This window comes from Falco biarmicus, chromosome 5 (genome assembly GCF_023638135.1).
Source record: "Falco biarmicus isolate bFalBia1 chromosome 5, bFalBia1.pri, whole genome shotgun sequence".
NCBI lineage: Eukaryota > Metazoa > Chordata > Aves > Falconiformes > Falconidae > Falco > Falco biarmicus.
The window spans coordinates 40,478,453-40,501,741 of record NC_079292.1 but is presented as its reverse complement, the minus strand read 5'-3'; the positions used below and the strand labels follow the sequence as shown (position 1 = coordinate 40,501,741).

General features: G+C 38.1%; 1 long non-coding RNA gene across 1 annotated transcript in view; it reads left to right on the top strand.

The window, feature by feature from the left end:
- Positions 1-1,673: 1,673 nt before the first annotated feature.
- The window catches only part of LOC130150432 (uncharacterized), a 42,913-nt gene continuing 21,297 nt past the window's right edge, over positions 1,674-23,289 (top strand). Inside the window, exon 1 of the long non-coding RNA XR_008822231.1 lies at positions 1,674-1,870. This is a non-coding gene — a long non-coding RNA (uncharacterized LOC130150432). The remainder of the gene's footprint in view (positions 1,871-23,289) is intronic.

The following is a 23,289-nucleotide window of genomic DNA, read 5'->3' as shown; positions in this document are numbered from 1 at the left end:
TTCTGACTCTGAAAAAATGCCATCAGAAATGTTTAAGCTTGTCTAAATGTAGCTAAAGTACCCTTCATCTACAAAGTGCTTCGCATTATCCATGGTGACATCCAACATCAAGTACTGATAATTTCTATTGAAACATATCCTAGTCAAGTTGCTCCTTTAAATCAAAACCGTTGTCTCATCTTTTTTGAAATGAAAATCACTTGCCTCATAAAAAGTTTTTGTCTCAGAAAATTGTATTGAGAATAATGTTTCTTAATAATGACTTTTATAATAGCATTACTTAAAACAATTAAATCAATTAGTTCAATAAAATTCTTCAGCTGAACTGCAATATTTTGGCACTGTGACTGATTGAGTTTACTGCCTTTCCAATTAATGAAAGATTGGTTCCTTTAGCAATTACACTCTGATTAGTCTGCAGCAAGAACATTTTCCATTACTCATCCCCCACTGCTATCAAAAGGCCTTTATTGATGGCTTTTCATTCTCTCTTTAATCCTAAATTAACAGAATTTATCACAATCCTTGTCCACTAAAACTCCTGGAGAAAAATTGATTTTGAATTTTATCCATGCTAAAACTTCATTGACATAGGAAAATCCAAGAAGTAACATTACTAGACACTGAAGCATCATGCCAGCCACAACCACCTAATAATTTTGGCTTAATTTAAAAAAATGTATCTGTTTCTGTTCAGGGACAAGTAAGAGTTAATGTCAAAAAGTGGGATAAAAAAGTAACTTTATCGTAATATAGCGTAAAGGATATTTTCATAGCCCAAGTAATCAAGTTTCTGACAAGTTAAGATAATTGTCAATCAAGCACTCAGTTCAAACACAGCTGCTAGAAATCACAGACAAATGAAGCCAGACACTTCACTGCAATTTGAGCACCTAACTCAGAAGTGAGTACAGAGTCTTGGTAGTAGCTGAGACTCTGTTGTAAATCCATACAGTTGTAAAAGCACTCAGAAAAGAAGTCCAGATTGCAGAGTTTTGGTTTTTCTGAAGCTGAAAACAAATGCATTTATCATGCTGCTTAAAATGATATTTAATGAGAAAAATTTGCTAGTATATCAGTTTTTTCAAAATTATTTTTAAGTATTAAAGAAGAAGTGGTTCTTAACTTTCCATAGGCAATTAGTATTTCTCTTAATCAAATCCTATTAGTAAAAGCTTTTTCCTGGCTCAGCAGGCTGAATGAACATGCCAGAGACGATTGTGAGCACACTGCAATGATCAGTCACCATTCCTGCAAAGACTCATGCTTCCTTACTTTGCTCTTGCCTGTTGAAAGTAATCAGAAATTGCATATACAAGTGTTGCTAAAACAGAGCTGTGTTTATATTTTGCCACTATTAGTTTCCATGCCTTTTTTCCCCCCTCAAATGTTAAAAATTATTTAACAGTATAAGTTTTGTCACTTACTCTACTTGACTCTGTTAAGTACAGTTTGAAGTAAAAACTGGAAATCAACAAATCTCACAAGAATTTAACATTTTACTTTTACGTGCTGCACATTCATATACTACTATTGTTTATTATACTATTGTGTAATTTTGCACAAATACTGATCAGTAATTTCGTAAGTCTGAAAACCACAATTCCCAGGTGATGACCATGACCCTAGAAAAAGTCTAGAGAAAACAACCTTATTATGAGACATACCTTGCAATAGATGTTTGCTTAACTGGAAATCCGCAAGAGCAGCTGCCCAGTGCAACGGTACATATTTGCTTCTGAATCCTTTCTCAAAGGCACTATTTAAACATGTTGATGAACTGAGCTGGATTTCTCCCCACCTCCATTCCAGCAAAACAAGGAGACTCAGAAGATAAAACTTGTTTTGTTATTGCAAGTAGTGCTATGTGGTAAGTGAGAAATTTACTTTCTATAGTTTATTAAATATGAAGGGGAAGCTTCCATATTCCTGTACAAATGCAATGCCTGTGTGTACTGCTCAGTGACATTTCTATCTGAAAATGAATATACTTCTATTTCTAGAACTGTTTGTGTATAGAGCTCCTTCTTGTCCATATTTGGCTGGATATTAAAAATCTGGCTACTCTAGCTTCACCACTCTGGCAAGAGGGAAACAGGAATTACTGTATAGAGAATATCAGTCCAATTCTAGATATACAACTTGTTTCAGATCTGGTTCTGATCTATGTTAAACTTAAACAACTGAGGATGATAAGGGTTTTACAATGTGTGCAGCTGGACTAGCTATCACTAAGTTTCACACAGCATCCTGAATGGCAGCAGTGATAACAGAGATTTTCAGTCACCCCCATTCCAGGCTAAGTTCGATGCTTTGACCTAGAGGGGAAAGTTTGTGTCTCCTGAGCCAGCCACACTTCACACTTCCTTTCTGGGCTCTGTTTTAGCCTTTCTTCTGCCAATGTCTGGAAGGAAATCCCTTCAGACTGTCAATGCTTAACTTTAATTAGCTGAAGAGATTTCTCAAAGTGCTCTTTCTCACTTGGAGCTGTTTCTGTAAGCATTCTAGCTCAAAAAAAAAAAAAAAAAAAAAAAAGAAAGGATTCAGGAGTGACACAAGACAGGTCATCATCAATGGACCATGGCTGAGGTGGCATCACTCCTTCTCCTTCACCATTGGCCAATGATGTAAATTGTCAGAAAGGACTTGATCAAATGTCCCTTCTACTCCTGTGGGCAGCATTTATGCATGTGATCAACTTCACTCTTGCATGGAGGAAGATTTGACCTAATTTAATGGTATGGTAAGTGTCACAAAACCAAACATTTTCAGAGCAGGAATGATGTTTTCCATAGTAAAATAGAAACAACAAGTAGACTGATGTTTTTCAGATGTGTGAGAGTTTTGTGATATCTATTTCAAACAAAACTAAAAATGTCCATCAGGCTCTTTCATTCGCTTTGTGTCTTCACTTGCATTGGTGTTCTGTAGGCAATAATCCGTAAAGTAGAAACATGGATTGAATCCTGAGATACTTATTCAGGCTAAACTCTTATTACTGGCCAAGGAAGATCCGAGTAATCTTATCATCTCCTAATGTTTTTCACTGTAAAAAGGAAAAATACTAAAAAATCATATTCCTGAAACAGCCAGCAGTTTTGCTCCTCTCAGTTTCAATAATCAAAACATTGCTCACTAAGCTGGTTCAAAAGCAGAAGGGCAAAACCATGCTTCCTAATAAGACTGGTGGGGGAGCAAAGACTTGTTCCTTTATTTTCAACCTTTGATTTCATAGTGGAATTTTCTGATTCTTGTTAACTTAACTTGTATTTTCTCCACCTCTGCAATTTCTTTAACATTAATTTCTAAAATATGACTTTTAAATTTTCAGATCTAATTGATGGATAAATTAAAGAAAAAAAAATGAGAAAAATATTCTATATTAGGTATCAAGTGTTCTGTAAATTAGGGTCATGAATTGCTAGAAAAATGGGAGGATGTCATACTTTTTGTTGCAATGTTATGAAATTTTCTTTTTACTTTGAAGCAAACTTTACCTTGAAGCCAAATAGGTTAACTCTACCATTCTGTCTGTAATGGTTATGAAATCCAAATCATCAAATGAATCATCAAGACTAGATGGCAATCTTTACTACTACTACTTGCAAAACTCATCAGTGGTAGAGACATATGACATGTTTGCAAAGTCCTAATATTCAGTTCTGATGAGAGGAAAAGTGTGATAATTATTTCCTTCCTATTTTACAAAAATCAGTTAGTGCTTGCGGAATGTTTTGATCGGCTAAAATGCTGCATGAGGGCTCATCTTTTAATTGGACACCAGACCTTAATATGTTATTCTTAAATGTTCTTAATATATTTCTCAATAACATAATTCTTAAATTTTTTAATTACTTCCTTCAAACACTGAACTTGTTAGCTACGATATGGTCTAGAATCTGCTATTTTACACAAGGCTCTGCCATGCTTTGAAAGTGAAATTCAAAATATTGACAAGATGATGAATCTTCCCCTTCTCTGAACTTGACACACTTGGATAATACTATGGATTTTTTAGTGATGAAAATTATCATACTGTGGTTCTGAATTTTTGCTTTTTGGTGAATAGTTTACAGCAACAGAATAAAACCATGTCAAAGTATGCATCAAAGGTGTCTGTTGCAGGACTTTCAAGATCAGGAATCTATGGCTCACTGGTGGTCCATAAGACTTTTGGTAAAGATGTGACACACAAGATCATATTTCCAGATTTACCTGATAAATTTTCTATCATAAGAATAAAGAAGGTAATAACAAGAAGTCTTAGCCACCAGTAAGTTTCAGTGCTAGATCAAGAAGTGCTAGATTTATCAAAACAAAAGCAATGAAAAAGTATAGTTAACTTCAAAACAATCCATTGTGCCTCAGAGAAGTGGTACATACAATAAATCACACTGGTGTCACACTGGTACTAGTTTTTAAACATAGACCAAGATTTTTTGTAGGTCTTTTAATCTGTACATTTGTCATCTCAAGGTTATTGAATGCATTCTGATTGGTATTGTCCATAAGGAAACCAGAGGAGTGTCAACTGCTTCAACAGGTAGACACTGACTTCTTAAGGGATGGTTGGAGGTTGCTTTTAGCACATTGCCCTGGTATATCACAGTTATCTGCTGCTTTTTCAAGATAGGTCAGATGCTAATTGCTGGGATCCACTTACTTGAAAAACTCATTTGTGTTTTATCATGGACGAGATTGGCAGAGCTGTCATGCTTTACCCTGCTGATTACAGGAGTATATTACATGAGTATTCACCCTTGGGGTCTGAAAACTTTTCCAGTGAAGCCCCTTAAATGTAGAACTTGGTCTTCTCCTTCCAGTCCTTGCTCCAATTTTTTTGTGCGCAGGTAAAGGAAAGAGATAGAAAGAAAGAATACACTGACTTGTTGTCTTAGAAGGATTTCTTTGCACATTGATGAATACAACTAAAGATAACTGGAAAAGATGAATATAGGACCTTAGTGGAAAAAAGAGATGATTTGCTAGTACTTCATGGTGATAGTTCTTTTGAAAAGTGGATAGGCTGGTGCTTTAGTCATATTCTACTTGTAGGTGGGTGCCACAAGATGTTTAGAATTCATAATCTATTATTCCTTTGTTTATATTACTGCACAGTATGTTCTAAAATGTTTAGTGTTGCAGCTTTTGACCCTAATACTGCAATGTCAGATACTGGCTTGTATTTGGAGACAAGGCCTTACAGCAGAAGGTGGAAGTTGCATGACCTATTTCTCATCTTCTAGTACTGTAATGATTTTGTGGAGCTTGAGATCTGTCCTATCATGTGGTGCTGCAGAAACCGAACAACAGGTTAGGCAGTAGCTTTCAAATTCTGTAGCACTTAAAAATTGGAGTAACCTCCCAAAACACCATCAAAATTATTTCAAGGATCTCTATGACTCCATTTAACATGAAGGGCCTTAATTCACGCTGTGTAAAAAACCCAGCTTCTATAGTTTATGTCAGGGCAGCATCTGAAACACATTGCATCTCTCTCTTTTTGACTATGGGAGTAAATTCTCAAAAAATAGCCTTCCCTTCTTATTACTAGCTAATGATGTACATTTATGGTCTGTTTGAGCTTCTCCATCCAACCGTGTTCTTCCTGACTTACAGGAAAGATGTGTTTGTTCAGCCACACTGTTCAGCCAATTCAGTAATGAGTATCCACTCTTGGTGGCTGACATGAAGCACAGAAGAAACTGTTCCACTTAAAAGTATAGTCTTCACAAGATCAACAGGCAAGCACATATGCAAGTCCCAGTAGAATAATCAGGCCTTACGGGCAGACTGGAAAAGCCTGTTTGTTTTTTTACTGTAAATTTTGACTTTTCCACTCGGGTTCTTAAAACTCAAAATTTTGAGTAAAAATATATGTATTTAGAAATACTTTTGTAGCAGTTGTGTTTCAAAAATATTATTATCTGTATAAAGGATTTTGCCAAACATAGACAATTCCTACAGAAGTTATTTTAGTTTAAAAAAATAACAAAAGGAAAGCATTTTATCTGTTCAGCCTACAAATATATACAAGCGCATAATGCAAGAGTTATCCTGGCATACACAAGAGGGCTCATAGAGAAAAATATTCTTAGAAAATTACCCACTCTTTTTCAAAATAAATTATTAGAAGAATAAATAGGTGCCCAAAAGATAAAAGTATGTGTTTATTTCCTTTCTTATGTGTAATCCTGGAGAGTGACTCAAATAATTGCTCAAAAAGGATGCAGCGGAGCCTACAAGTTAAATTTCTAATGCCATTTTAGTTAAATTGAGTCATTAAATACAGGAACTAAGGTCCTGGTTCTCCTCTACACAGAAGTGTCTTTATCCCACTTGGCAGCACAGAAGGGCTGTAAAACAAATAATGCAATTAATGCCTCACTGAATGCCCACTAGCACTGCCTGGAACAGGGAAATGCAGGCTAAGTCCCAAATTTTTCTGAAGACTTTTCTAAATGAAAAGTCCCATAACTGTCATCCAAATCACTAGCTACTGAAGAATAGAAACAAATCCACTGAATTTTTATTTCATTTTTATAACGGAGGACTTCAGAAAGTGATTGAAACTCTGAAAAAAAATACACTAGAAGAGTGTAAAGACTTCTGTGGATTTGGTCTAGGAATAGTTTTCTTTGTCTTTTGGTGAAGTTGCAACAGGAAACAAGTAGTTTTGATAGAAATGCTGACATAACTTTACTAATAGCACCTCTAACAGAGATTGTTACAATGTGTATTTACTCAGGTACAGGATTAAATAAAACATGTGAACTCACCATAGTAACCCCTACATCACATTGCAGATATGCTGCTTCTAAGATACGGCAAACGTTTCTGAAGAAATACACATGAATATTAGGTAAACATCTATCAGTTCTAAACTGTGTTTCAAAAATACTTTGCCTTGCAATATAACAAAAAGCAGCATAACTTGATGCTCTGTAAATTATTAATTTATTACTGGACTTTATTTTCATTGTTTCATGAGGATTGCCTCAAAATGTAAGTTTAGATAACTCCCCAACTCACTATGGCAAAAATACTGACAAACACATTGAGCTCCTTCACAATGATGTTGTGAATCCTTACACTCCCTTCTAATCAAGAGACTCACCTGTCCTTTTTGGACTGCCTTCTGCTGATGGCCTGAGATTTTCCAAAAATACTACAGTTCACCATAAGGTATTCACCAGAATACCACTAAGGTTGGCAGTTGGTTTGCTTCTGAACAGTCTTGTAGCCCACTTTAAGGTGTATGACTGTTTCCTCTTCATTATTCTTCTGCTCTTAATACATGTTCCTTCAAATTATCTTTATTCAGGTTGCCTTTCCTTCTTTTGCATGGACAAAATGACATTGTATTTACAAAGTTACTGCTTGGTTTTTCAGCTGAAGCGTTTTCATCTTTTCAGTCCTCCTCTGATTCATGTAAGCATTTTCTGTGTTGAATTTAATTTTAGCATTTTTTCTTTGTAGGCCTGATCCTTAATATACCCAGTATTACTTATATCTTACTAAAAAGCTTTTGGGTTGATGTACCATTGACTCCGACTTGACCAAAATCCTTGGCAGGTTGCCTGTTCATATGCATCAACTTTAAATCACTTATTCAGTGCCTAAAGCAAGTTTCTGATGATATCCAGTGGGTTGCTATGCTTCCTGCAATCAAGCTTTTGCTGCTGGCTCTTTCTTATACTTGACCCAACAATTCATGGCAGAATTTACTCCTGGAAGGAGAAGTAAATGATCACATCTGCTTTGGCCTTTTCTTGATATTAAGCAACCGTATTGCCTCTTCCCAGGTCTCACTTGTAGAGGGGAACACCCATTTTCTCACGTTACCTGAGAAGGCTGATAAAGAAGTCAACCAGCATTCTGTTTTGCCACATAAAGTCGTCTCCATAAGTTCTTTCCTCACTGTTAACCAGCTTTCTTGGGAGTCACATGCCAAAGTTTTTGATCTGGTGGTTATGTGCTGTAGCTTTAGCACAGGAGCATCGTGTGAGCAACTTGGGAACTATGCACAGCTCCAGGTCTACAAGCTTCCCTCCTCTCCATATCTAGTCCATTGTGACCACCTGGAGGAGGAAGAGATGGAGACAAGGCTGCTAGTTCTACTAAATTATGAGTATGCAGTACGGTTATCTTTTCTTGCTCTTTCCTCCAAGTCTACTTTAGCCTATTTGGACTGAGCAACTACCTGATTTGCCAGTGAACTGGATATTCTAAGATGTTCACTATTTTCTGAAGAAAAGAGGAGTTTACTCTGGGTGTTCTTCAAAACAGCAGCTCACCTGGATGCAAACTGATATATACCTTTGTGACTGTCTAGAACCAGTTTGCTAAGATGAACTGTGATGCACCTGGATGCCCACTGTCTATGGAAACAGTGGGACTTTATGCCTGCAGATTTCTTGTACAGGATATCACAAAACCAGCAAAACTTAATATCATTATGTGATCACCACAGAATCAGCTGTCTGCAAAACCTCTGAAGTGTTATCCAGTTTAATTATCAATAGCAATTACTTGCTACACTTCACAGCAGAAAGCTCAGCACTTTGTAGAAAATATGAGCAACACTTGCTAGTTCTTTTATATCTCAGCAGCGCCTCTCCTGAAACATCAATGTCAGCCAACAGAGAGGTGCTTCCCTTCAGATGACTTTGCTGCTCTCTAACACCTGTTTTTATGCGAGACTAGACACTGCATCTTGGGCTAGCTCAATAGACCTATGTCCACAACTATGTTAAAAAAACAATTTAATACTGTTATTTTTCTAAAATAATGGCAAACATTATTTTTAATCTTAGGGAAACTGTAGGGCTTCACTTACCACTCTAATTTGCATTGTCATCATATTTCAAGCCTTCTAAATTTCAGCAGAATAAATTGCATGAAGAGTGCAGCCACCTGAAAAAAAAAAACAGTAAATGAATCAAATCCATGGAATTAATAAGAAGAGAAAATAAGATGTCACTGCAAAATATTCATGTGTCTTCAATATATGACATTTCTCTGAAATGCTGAGATACAGGCAAGCAGGAGAAATTATAATATCCATCAGTTGTTTCAGATGTATTCCAGATTGATATCCTTCCATTCAATATTCTGATTTATGTGTTAGAAATATTACATTCTTCAGGTATGAAGAAGGAAAAATCCTGAGCTATATGAAAACAAATTAATCTGTAAAAATGTCAACTAAGAATTATGAAAATGCCTGTGTTTTTGTCAGAAAAAGAATGTGAAAGCCAAGAACTATTGTAGTGCTCAGAAACAGTTCCAATGGCATACATGTAAATAAAGAAATATCAGAAAAATTAATGCAGTTATTAAAATTAAAAATTCTATATTCCATAATAATTATTAGAATGAGTCCTATTAAACTGTATAACCTATTTTTGTAGTATCTTCAAAATATATGGATGTGCTTTAAAGAAATCAGGATCTTCCTAAATAGAGAAGACATGAAAAGATTTGTTTGGAACAGGCTTAGACAAATTATTGTCTAGGGCTTCTCATTTGTCAGAGGTGAGGTGGAGTGAATTAACAGGACTAGCAGTATGTCCCTGGCTACACTGTCCTTACTATTACTGAGAAATACATGCCAACAGACAAAGATCGGGATTAAAATGGTATTGTCACCAAATTGCTGAAATTTCTGTCTTCAAATGTATGTTGTCTTTCATGCTCAAATAATGCAATTTATCCTTTGATACACAAAAAGTGGTGTTCTTTCAACTCTGAAAACTCACAGAATTGTGTGGATTTTCAGACCTACATGGCTGAATTTGGAGAACAGAAATCATAATGTCAAGAAGTATAGCTTCAGTAAGTTCTGCATGGCTAAAATTTATTTTCACCTTGCTAATGGGGGATGCCAATGTACAAAGCCCTAAGCAGTTTCTGACTCTTCCTTTCCCTTTTCCTTTCTCCCCAAACCTGTCCCACCTGCTGTTGCAAAACCAACCTCATTCACTTTGTGGCTTTAACAGAACCCAAACCGTTATCAATCATCTTTTGATAAGTACATGTTATGTAGTTAATACCAAAAGACAGAGGGAAATATGCCAAAGCATTATAAAATAGGTGCAGTTTAGTGAAAAGCTGTTCTTCAGGTGCTCAAACTCCCCTGTTGTAGTAAGTTTGTTCTTTGTTGGTTTTTGACCTGCAAAAAGTGATGTTCATTCTGCTGCATTGTTTCACGCCACAGATGACTCATCTACTGCCTTCCCTGCCTTTGGATGTTGGAGTGGCTCCAGTCAACCAACAGGATTTGGGGCATAAATCTTTCAAAGGGTATTCTTACACTATAAACACAATACACCTCCCTAAACACATGACCATAAGTCTGATGATGATGCCAAGCTGTGTGGTGCTGGTGACATGCTGGAGGGACAGAATGCCACCGAGAGGGACCTTGACAGGCTTTAGAGGTGGGCCCATGTGAGCCACATGAAGGTCAAGAAAGCCAGGTGCAAGGCCCTGCATATGGGTTGGGGCCATTGCCAGCATAAATACAGGCTGCATGGAGAATGGATTGAGAGCAGATCAATCTGCTGAGGACCTGAGGAGAAAGGCTGGAGAGTGTTGGTTGATAAGAAGCTCAATGTGACCCAGCAATCTGCGTTTGCAGCCAGAAAGTCAACCATACCCTGGGCTGCGTCAAAAGAAGAGTGGCCAACAGGTCGAGGGAGGTTATTCACCCCCTTTACTGAGCTCCTGTGAGACACCGCCTGAGTACTACATTCAGCTCTGGAGCCCCCTATGTAAAAAAGACAAGTTGGAATGAATCCGGAGGAGGACCACAAAGATGATCAGAGGGCTGGAGCACCTCTCCTCTGAAGACAGGCTGAGAGAGTTGAAGTCGTTCAGCCTGCAGTAGAGAAGGCTCCAGGAGACTTTATAGCAGCCTTCCAGTACCTAAAGGGGGCCTACAGGAAAGCTGGAGAGGGACTTTTCACAAGGGCATGTAGTGATAGGACAAGCAGAACGGCTTTAAACTAAAAGAGGCTAGAATTAGATTTGGTATTAGGAAGAAATTCTTCACTATGGGAGTGGTGAGGCACTGGAGCAGGTTGCCCAGAGAAGCTGTGGATGCCCCATCCCTGGAAGTGTTCAGGGCCAGGCTGGATGGGGCTTTGAGCAACCTGGTCTAGTGGAAGGTGCCCCTGCCCATGGGGCACCTTCCAATGCAAGTCCTTTCCAATGCAAACCGTTCTATGATTCTAGGATTCCATGATTCCATGATCACATGAATGTATTCAGGGTTGTTAAGCACATTAATTTACTAAAAATCTAAACTTGATTAATTAATAATGTACCTTATAGGTCTTCTTCAGCCTTAAACTGGTCAATCTGGGTGTATGACCTGTTGTTCTTATGGTTTTCATAGCAGTTTTGTTGACCCAACTGGTTTAAAAATGTGTACGTAGATCCTAAAGACTTATCAGAAATACAGAAGTTTATGTTTAGAATGGCTGTGGAAATCCAGGCTAATGGGATGCTGAGTACAAAAGATCAATGAGTGCAGACCTGAGTAATATCACACGTACCATTTTTGCAGTCATCATTCAGGACAAGTGAGTTGTTTTGTGGGTTTTTTTTTTTTTCAGCAGAAATAATCAACAACTTTTAGAATAAAAATAAATATGTGTTGACCCTGCTATGGTTTAAATCTTTATGTTATGTTTTGATTTTACTTGTTTTAAACTGCACTATTTGTTCTGGAAGTTACATGAATGAGTTTTATTTCTTCTGCTTTACCTGATTTGGTCACTTTTATTACTGCTTTATCATACCAACAGCTTTCAGCTATTTTAAATTTACAGACTACTAATGAATTTTGAATGAATAAGTATTCTTTGCTTAGTCGATTTTTAATTTTGATCCTACTGACAAAAGCCTTGTTTTTATTAGGTATCTCTCATGGGCTTTCAGAAATTGCAAACTCCAGTAAAGTTAAAAGGTTAAAACTCTTGCTGTATTGTATAAAATTGTGGATAACTGACTAGCTGAAAAGGGTCACATAGACATAGTCCAGCTGGCTGGACAAAAATGCACATTGCTCTCAGCTTATCTGAAGTAAAGCAAAAATAACTGTCTTTGGCTGTTCTTGTTACACAATAACAGGAAGATTTTGGTGGGAAAAGAATGTTGCAGGTGGGAACAGATAACTACAGAAGAGAAACTAGGGGCGGGCTTGGTATTTAGGCAACTAACCAATAATGAGCTTAACTTTTGTAATATGTATGAGCTAATTATAACAAGGCATAAAAGGTGACTGTAAGGGACAATAAACGAAGTCTGCTGATCACTCATATTGAGCGACTGTGTCTTCCCTCCGTCGCAACATAAAATCTCTGCTGCCATGCTGGAGTCCTCAAATTCTTCCTCTTCGCTAAGCAGTGAATGATTTATTAAATTGGCATGCTCCTTCATTGGTCCCAAGAATTTATGCTATTCCAAAATTAGATGGTTCAAGAAGGTCTGTCTTTGGTACAGAAGTGCAAAAAACCTTAGATATATTGTGAATAATTTTAGTAGCAGAGATTCAGTTAAAGCCTTGAGGTATTTCAGAAAGCTCAAAAACCTCATCATCAATCAGCATGTCTCCATTTCATCAGAAGGAAGTGGGTTTTTTCCTACAAGCTAACATGTTTTTTCACTGAAGATTTTTAAAAATCTGATGTAGAAACCTACTGACGAAGTGCATCCACATTAGATGTAATCTATTTTTGTTACAGCACCATTTCCCCACTGGTTTTCTATTTCCTTGCTTTCGTGGAGGGTTATTTATATTTGGGATAAGGGATGATGCACAGTGACAGATGGGATAGTCCACAGCATTGCTGTGCATTGGTAAGATGCCCTGTCCCAGGTACCCCTGGCTGTGGTGGGGCTCATGGGCACATCTTTTCCCTGCCTTGGGGTCTGCATACTGCTGGGTGAAGCCCCCACCCTGGCTCTGTGGCCCCCAGGATGGGTGCCCTCTTCCTGGTGGGGGCTTCAGGGGCGTTCAAACCAGACATGTTGCACCAGGATGCATTTAATCTGCTTTTTATTCTTTTGCCAGCCTGCCATTGGTGCAAAATGTGCTTCTGCTTCAGTGAGAAGGGATGATTCAGCCAGCGCTGGTGAAACACCACCAAAGATTGCCTGCCTCAAAAGTTGTGTGACAATTTACACTTTCATTATCATTTGAAAGTTTCTTTTAGCTGGTCGGTATGTTCAGTTCTGGCTGCCCCTTCACTCAGCGTAGGGATAATGTGAACTGCTCAGCGTAGGGATAATGTGAACTGTGACCCTATGGTGGCACAGTTTGCCATAGGGTACATGAGCTGTTCTGTGGCTTCCTGACATCTCCAGCCCTCCTTCCCAAACACTGATGTCTCTATGGTTCTGTTCGTGTGGTTGTTGTTTTTCTTTTTTTTTTTTTTTTTTTTTTTTCCGGAGAGGTGCTCTTTGTTTTCTTTTCCATTTTGGTACCAGTTGGACTTGGTTTTTGCCTGACTGATTGAGCCAATGTATATCCACCACCAGTTTGTCAGCTCCCAAAACTAGGAATTGCTGATTGTGGTCTTCAGATGACTAACTTCATAATATGGCCAAAACTTATTATGAAACAATAAAAATCTAGGTTACTTTTCGAGGCCTAGGTTTATACATTTACTTTAAGTGATGGAAGTAGTCTAGCCACCTTGGCTTTGATTTTCTTATATTAGCTTGAGACCCTTGTAATTAACTATCACAGGGATGTATCTGCAACATCACTTGTCCTTGCTAATGTAAATCCAGGTCACTAAACCCTCCACAATCTGCATCAAAATCAGTCAAAGATCTGCCTATGTGTCCCTCCAAACTGTAAGTAGTAGCAGCCAGTGGTGTGATGTGGCCAGCATCACATTCAGCTGCCTTTGAGTCGCTGGCTTCATCAGGCAAGTTTCTATTTGTAACTAGATTTATTGAAAATGGCCTTTGGCATGAGTACAGACCAGAGCTTGGACGCTAGTCTCTGGATCCAAGGGGCAGAGCCCTGTCAGTCTCCCACCACGTCTCTTCCCCACACAGAATGTCAGCCACATTAGGGAGCCATGGAAATAGCTCATGGCAACCTGCTATACATGTTGCTGTAGATATTCGTTGGATGGATCCATTCATTAAAAACCAAATCACATCCCCTTGCTTCATTGATCTTGTAATCACAATGTATTTCTTCTTTACTTTTCCTCCACCTGCCTTACTCCTGATGGAAACGATCTGTTCCATGTATTGCAACCCGACATTATAAATGTTTTATAGTGCTTAATGTTTTATTTTTCTTTAAACCTAATTTCTTATTTTCTTTCTGGAAAAAAAAAAAAAGTTCACTTCAGCTTTGTAAAAATTAAATGTCAGCATTTACGTGGCTCAGAGAAGTACCACAAATCTTCCATTGTTGCCAACTCAGACTTCTGGACAGAGTGATATATATTTTTCTGTATTTGTGTCTTTACTCGGTACCTTCATTTACAATATTTGAAAAAGAATGTTTTTTTCTATTTTGCAGTGAACATTTCTGTTTGACATCACATAGTAATTCCTCATCAATGGTGTTTGAAATAAATGAATATTAAAGATTGGTATAATATTATATGGCTTATTGCTGAATATGCACTGCACACCAGCCAAGGGAATGGGACACCCTGGGTGTTGAACAGATTTAGAAGATGACTGAGCCTCTCTCCCAGACTTATTGGTACAAATGGCCCCTTTTTAGCATTGCACTCCAAAGTCAATTCCATCAATTTACATTTCTTCCCTTATTTATTTTTGTTTAAAATTTATTTTTTCAGCTTTTTGATTTAAGGGAACAAAGAGAATCCTCAATTTTTTTTTCTTACTGGAAATGCTTTGCGTAAGTTCTTTCACTATTCTTTTCCCTGCCACTGCAGTAACTTTTCCATAGATTATCATTACAGATATATTTTACGATAAAGTAGTGAGTAACACAACACAAACACATCCATTCTCTTAATTAAATGAGCTACAGCTTTTGGGCTGAAACAAACAATAATATTATTTATAACTCAAATTACATTATATAAACTATACTCTCATCTATAAAGAGAGTATAAATGGCATAGTAGGGTTCCACGTTTGCTTTTTTCTTTTTTTTCCCCAATGATTTTCCTCTTGACCTCTCTTTTAATTTACAAATAAACCCATGACTTTCTTGACCACCAGCAATGAAAATTCACCCTGGGATCTGAGATCAAGCTGTGCTCTTTCTACTTTATGCCAAAATAGACTCCGGTTCACCTCCTCAGTGCTGAGGTGGCTCTGCAGGGCTGGCAGGAATGAAAAGCAATAACAGTACTTTTGCCAGTAAAAAGATGAACAAATTCTCTCAGAAGTAGGAAGATACCAATTTTCAAGTCATCTTTATAGAAAACAGCTGTTATTTGAAAGAGATGCTCATAGCAGAGCTGGGGTGGGATGTCTCATTGCTTGATGTTCCTCTGCAACCTTCCTTCACTTCTCCCTTTCAGTCTTTCTAGCTCAGTGTGCAGATCAATCAAGCTGAGGTGCTTGTGGCTGCGGTTGAACAACCTCTTTCCCTGGCAGCAGTGCTGGACTCAGGTGTTTCTGCCCTCTTCTGATTGTTTGCACCCCTACGCTTGTGTTGGTACTGGGGCTGCTCTGTGTGTTGGGTGGAGTGGATTTTTGTGGAGCCCCCAGGCTCATCTCTTTGGACCCAGGTCCTACCACAGCTCTGCTAACAGTTGTGCTGCCAGGAATATGTGCTCACCCTCCTGCTTCTGTGTTTGTGGGGCATCAGATGAAATCCAGGCAAGGGAGTTTACTAATTCTTTTTTCCTAAACTGGTCAAAGGTGAACATTTAGCCAGTTCTTTGCACTTAACTGTAAAACATTCCAAAAATATGGTTTTGGTAGTCAGTCTTCCTTTTCATAGTTGGAAAACATATCTTTGCAGTGAAAGTTTGATGGATAAACAATCCTTTGGGACAAAGCATGAAGACGTAACGCTGGGGTGCCCAGCCTCCTTTGGGAACCGGGTGCCTCTGTGGGGCTCAGGCACCTGCATGCACTCAAACACAGGGATATAGAGCTCCTGCTGTGGAGCTCATCGTAGGAGAAAGGCATTTACACAGGGCAGAGACGTGGGCAGAGCACAGGGAAGGCAGTGCCTGACAACAGTCCAAAAAGATGCAAACAGGGACTGCTGTAGTGGTTTTCAGAGGCTGCAATTATTCCCATTGCCAACCAGGAGGACTGGGGCACTTGACAGGTGAGTGATACTCTCAGGAAGATGGTAGCATGTGAGGCCAGGCAAAGGCAGAATTGGATCCAATGGTGCATGTGACACCCCCTTCCCTGGCTGCAGCGAGTCTCGGTACTCTTGGCAGAACTCATGTTCAGCTGCTTAATTCTGTAATTTACTGTGGTTTATTTCTCATTTATTAAACAGGGTAGAGAAAAGGTAATGGTGCCTAACAGACTGCTGTCCCTGGAGCTCTTTCAGGCTGTGGATCACAAAATCACAAATTCAAACTTTGGGAAGTATTTGGCTGGCTAAGGTTCTGTTGGTTCTTAAGGAGTTACGCAGAAGGCAGGAAAATGACTGTGCGAAGTTCATGGTGAGCTGCTGATGCCTGGATTGTCAGCTGCCCAGCACTGCCCTCTTCTCCTGCTGGCTGTCCCCTGTGAGCCCATGTGCTACCAGTCCCTCTGAGAGCACTGAGCTGGTTGCCCAGTGCTGTGCAATCCTTCTGGAGAGCCTGACAAGCCTTGAGAAGCAAAGCTGAACAGCTATATGCACTTTCTAACAAGGCAGATTTAACAGGAGAAGAAACACTGATCTGTGGGCAATGTGTGCTGGCATTTACAGTTCCTTCTGCTGGCATGTCCCCTGTGAAATGTGATTCTCTGCACTCCTTGGGTTTAAGGAAACAAATTTAGTGGAAGCTGATTTTTGATCTTATCTGTAATTCAGCCCACTGGATATGAACTGACATGTAGACTAAGAGAAAAGGAAGACAATTACAAAAGCAGATTAAAACAGGTTCCAAACAAACCAGAGATTCATGCAAAATTTGTTCTAGCAGAAAAAAGTCTTGTGCTTGCTTTGGCTGGTATGATGCACTTCATTTTTTATTTTTTATTTTAAAATGCAGTTTTGTAGGCTACTTCTGCAAGTATGTGATTGAGACTTCATTTTAATAATCACGGCAATTTGAGTACGGACTTTCTGCCTAAGGGATAAACATCTGCCTGCACACAGTAGAAAACATATCTGTGACAGTGAATTTCTGTAAAGCTCTGATTTCTCACCAGCCACCACCAAAAAGGTAATTCTATTTTAGGAGTAAACCCAAATGCACGGAAGTAAAGACATTCACAGTTAAGACATCAACTCTTTTTTCGTCCTGGCTCCACACAATTTGTTTATGTATTACAGCATCTGCTCCAGGTTATGTAAAATCTGTTGCAAGAACTTGTGATATCCGATGAATAAAGGACAAAGTCTGAGTTTAGTTTGGAATTTTCAGGGTTTAGTGAATTCTGCTGTACCCTGTCCCAGGTCTTGCTGCTCCAATTGGTTCAATTGCCATTTATCTCTTTCCATGATTAATGACAAAGCTACTGCCGCTGAGTGCCTTGAGCTCACCACGCTGTGTGTTAGGTACCGTATAATTGTAATGAAAAGACATCCTTTGGGTCAAAGTGCTAGAATGCACATAGTAGTTAGCAGACAAATGTCTTTTTAAATTGGATGGACTGCTAGATTACATTATCAGAAGCAACCTTTGCATTTTATGAGTTGTTGGTTGTTTAAATGAGAAGAATGATCCTCAGAATCAAAATTCTGTCTTTAGCTCAATTTTTTAATATTCAGACTGCATGGACATCCATTTTGACATCACACAAACTAGTTAGCAATCAGAAAGCTTAACCCTATTCATTTCATTCAGATGAGTGGTCTCACTGGGGTTAACCGAAGTGCTTATAAAATTCCTATAAACATGGCTACTTAATTCTTGCTTAGATAATGTTAAATCATTTGATTAAATCCCTCTTTTCCCCTCAAGGCCACCAACAAGGCAAGTTAACAGAGACTCACAAATATCCAGTTATGATCTAGTCCAAACCATATGTATTCGCAAGGAGAAAAATAAAATTAAGAAGTTTCTTTTAACATGAGAAGCTTTTTTTTTTAATGTCAGAGTGAAGACAGAGCAATACTACTGGATTACCATAATTAATTAGGCCAACTTTAAAAAGAAAACAGCTATACATACAAATTGCATTCAGAAATTAATGGGATTCTTCATAAGAATTACATATTTTGCTTTCATTACTTGTAAATGTACACTTTTCCCAAGGACAAATAAGTGTGTTCGCATTTCATTAAATAATGCATACTATTATGTACCTGAGAACGTGCAGAATGACAGATTAAAGGACACATGGACAAACCATTTATGGCACTTCTTGACTTCTCAGATCTTGATTTGGCAAGTAAAACACTATGTCTGTCACACAGGTGCAGTGCACTTTGGGGAGACAGGCAATACATACTGAATTACTGCTCCATATTCCATGGTTATATAATCTAGATGGGGTAAGTGTTTTTAATCAGTACGAATACATATTGCAAACAGCAAACTGCATCTAAGAAATGCTGAGATTTGTGGAGTGATCTCTCGACACTGAAGAACATTTTTTGCAAGGATGACACCTGTAAGTGTGACCATTGTGATAATCCCTACTCACAATCACATTGTGATGTTTAACAGCTAACAAAGAGTAGGTAAAGTCCTATATTCTATATTGAATTCTCAATTTTATACATATATATTAAACTCCATAAAGTCCTATATTCTCTTGCTTCAGTAAGAGACTGGCATGTCAGTACAGAAAATGTTGACCTGTCCCGTGGACAAAGCTGGGCTACTGCTCCAGGCAGTGCAGTGGGAGGGGACCGTTTCTGAACAGGTGTGACATGTGGCTTCTGCTTGAGCTGTGCAGCTAGCTCAGTAAACATGAGGTAGGGAACTGCATCGTTTATTTTGACCAAATAACCAATAGCTATGGCTAAAAAAAAAATTCATTGAATAAAGGCTATGCTTGCAACCTTTGGCATTTTCTGCCTCATGATTTCTTAATTGGGTAAATAGCTATTACACTTTGCTAATTTAAGTAGTATTTCCAGGTTTACTTTTGTGTTTATTTCTTTAAAATACAAAATTGCATAAAACCAAGTCAATAGGAAGAGTTTAAGTCTTTTGGCACTTTATTTTCAGGAAAGCATGTTTTCATTACACTCATTCCACATAAAAAGCTACCACTTTTTTTTGCTCAAACCTTCCCGGGCATTTCATCTTCAGTCAGAGCCCAAATGGAAAAATGTGTTCCAGTGGCTATGTCATCACCCTTGCACTTGGAAAATCAGCGTGCATTTTTTCTTCAGGAGTCTCTTGGCTCCTTTCTTCTTTCTGTCCTCAGTCCTTCCTTTCAGCACACTTGTGTTTTTCTCTGCAAAAATATGTTACCTAGAGGACAAGTGAGAAGGTGGCATGACTTAGTGGGCAAAGGAAAAGACATGGGTAGACAGAACCAGAGAAAAATTGCAGGAAGAGAATGGTGGAGCAGAGTGTGGAAGACAGCTGGTATGTAGTTCAAGCTGCTACTGGGATGAGACAAAAATAGAGTATTTAATGTATGCCTGTGGCAATTATCAATATTAATATGACTATAGAATAGCTGTTAGAAACATAAAACTAGGAGAATAAAAATTGATCACAGAATTTATACAAACCATTATGATAATTTAAATCCTTATTATCAGTGTTTACTCATGTCTTAGGGTAGAATAATGAACCTTTAATTGCAGGCAAGCAATTCTATGTCAGAATAAATCAGAACTTGGGTGCAGTGATAACATGTATCCAACAATGCCGTTGATTTTGGCACTCATTCAGCATTCTTTATATTAAGTTTTAATGCAAAACATCTGAAGAACACTGTTAAAAAAGCTGTTAGATACAACCCATATACAATGAAATGTTCCCTATTCTCTCTCCTTTTTTTCCTCCTGACCTACACAGGCCTTATTTTTACAGTAAAGATTCACTTTTTGATCTCTAAACTAAGGGAAACAATGAGCCAAATAAAATAAAACACACATGCAGCAAGCACAGTTGATTTCTGAGGCTGGAAGGGTGAAATGCGGAATGACTCCTTGTTCCAGGAATGTTTTGTTAAGCATTCAGAAATATTGCTTTCTGAAGGAACTATACACATTAAATGGTCTGGAACAATGTCATATCAAAAGACTGATGACTGTGGTTTAAAACCAGGAGATTTTAATCTTAGTCTAGAATAGAGTAAGAAGTATCTGTTAATTTATTCTAGTTTCTAGTTATTCTAGTGTGTTAAAGATATGACCTGTTGCAAACTTGAGACTCATTTGAGAAATAATATAAAATGTTATTAAAGGGCAGACATGCTAATAGGACAGCAAAAAACCCACTTGTGTCAATACTCAGACTACTAAATGTCTCAGGCACCCTCGCCAAAGGTCCCTAGCCAGCAAACTCCCCTTCATATATTGCCAGAAGACTGTGTCAAGCACCTAAACTGGTCTGAACTGGAGACCTGAGAAGGGGCTTTACTGCTTTTGTGGTTTTTGCAATGCGCTGGTGTGTTCTGGGGAGCTGTGCTAGCCAGTGAGATGCGGCTGGGGCGACCCTGGTGTAGGGAGGCAGGTCTGCTGAACCTCTGTTAAAATCTCTACCATAATTATTAATGCTTCCTTCAGTGAGTAGGTGGAAAGCCATAAGATAAATGACAACGTTATTGGTGTTACAAATCAAGGGAAGGCAATTATCATGACCTTCCAGAAAACAGCAATCTAAAGAGAATGAAGTATTTCTAGCTTCTGTATGAGCATGGGAAATAAATCAGAGGAAAATTAGGCAACGTTATCTAAAAACAATTCTCAGATTTGGGTGACCAGCATTTTATAATGGACAAAACCCCAAACTCAACCACCTAGCCCCCACCCCACCCCTCTAAAAGTTACGTAGATTTTGCAAATAAATTGGAAATTCTCTGGCAAAAATTGAGTACCAAAAGCATAAACAGGGTCTAAACAGGTTATGTCTACTTTTCTCATCTGTCTCAGCTACTTATCTTGCCACCTACTATGCTTTATTACATTTTTTGTTTTATAAATTAGAGTTTAAAAACAGGTAGAAGCTCAGATAAAAATCATGAAGTGAAGACAAGAATGTAACATTCCTGTTCCAGGTTGAACAAAGATTCACTGTGTCACCAGTGTACTGGCACTGGCAGGAACTGGAGGTGAGTATAGAAAGAATCAGAATGAACCCCAGAAAGTTCAGAACATTATCAGAGCATTATCTTTCTTCAAATACACACACATATATATGAATATACAAATGTTATTTTAAAATTTCAAATGCCAATAGTAATAATGCTGTATTTCATATTTTAACCATTGTTAAACTAGCTCTAATACAAATGGAGTATTACAAAGTCTAAGCAAGAACTAAATTTGGGTTGAGTTATATTTAGGGGAAATGCAGTAGTAAACACTTCAAGTTAAAAGCATTTCTTCACAAAGTAAAATGGAGTCTTTGCAGGACTTCATGATTAAAAGCGAAATTATTTGTTGTTGCTTATAATTGGGCTAATTAGTGGCTGGACTCAGCACAAGTCTATTTTTTCTAGGGAAAGATTTGTTGTACCATATTTTAACTAAGCAATATTATTTTGTATATGTTTAATACTTATTTCTAGTGAAAAGGCTGTGAAATTAAGCAAGAATCTTATTTTGCACAACCTATTTCACAATTAAGCCTTTCTGAAACTAAGGCAACTAAATGAGCAGAATCATTTTGCTTGTTTTGCTCATACAACTTTTATATAATCCACTTACTGCTGATATTTCTTGAGTTCTGCAGCCTTATATTCTTGATCTCTCTTTAAAGATTCTAATTAATACTGAAATACACATACCAAGCTACACACAGAGGCCTCCCTTAACAGAATTTTAAGGCTCTGAGTTCAAGTACTCGAAGGATATAGAAATGCAAGAATCAAGATTGCCAGTGAATTCTCAGGTTCTGTCCCTTTTACGAGTATGCGTAATCTTTAATGATCTTTCTGCCTTCTCTGTTGCTATGCTCACTAAGATTTTTTCAGAAGTTTTTGTTTGGCCAGCTCTGGAAGGTAGCTCCTCTGCCTCAAGAAGCCACTGCCAAAGCTCACGTTGTATTTTTTCTCAATATTGAACATTAATTAGCAGTTGAAACATGGAAGTTATGTGTAGGCATATAAAGTGTTTGCCTTATCTTGTTATCCATCATGGAAAAATCCAGCCCAAATAAAACTGGGCAAGGTTATAAGGCACTTACATCACAGATCAATAGTGGGAAGTATTGGACAGCCTGATGTTAGTGGGGGCTGGGACTGGCTAGTTCTGCCTGAAGTGCAGTCCATAAGGAATGTAAGTAAAAAGAGAGCCCAAATTCATTATTGGTTTAGTAGGCTTTTCATTTGTTTCTTTTCAAAACTCCATTTTCAACAGCATGGCATGTCCATGTTCTCCCCTGTCATGGACAGCTCTGGAAATACAACACAGGGGATGAAGCACAGGAGAAGGAAAGGTTAGATGTAACCCCTGGTGTGGCTTTCTAGCTGTTTTCATTTCTGGGAAGCAGCCTACAGCTCTTAAAGGAGATTGTAGTCCTCCTCTGAGTCCACAGACAAATCAGTATTTAATCCAGCACAATTAGAAGGTGCCTTATGAGATGAGGTGAAACTAATCTTAAGCTGAGGTCCGGTTTGGCAAACACTTTGAGCCTAAAAATACCCAGCAAAAAGCAGTATTAGAAAATGACAAAGCAAATTACTGCAACTTTTTACTTTGAAACAAGTAATTTAAAAAATTGACCATTGTTACAGCAATGTCAAGGAAGGGTTAAATAACTTGAGAATGAAATGGTACCACACAATGCCAATATCCAGTCCAGCTGAATTGCCACAGACTATGCTATGCAGAAAGCACTAAAAGGCCAGAGTCTCCATCTACCAGATAGGGAAAAAAGGAATCTATTTAGTGAGATTTTAAGACTATTTCTACTTTTGCTTTCTCTGAGTTGAGCCTGGTATCAGCTTCATTGCAATCAATCTGCCTTGCTAAAGAACAAAATGCAAACAGGTTCAGAAGCAAAGGACATGACCTCATGGACT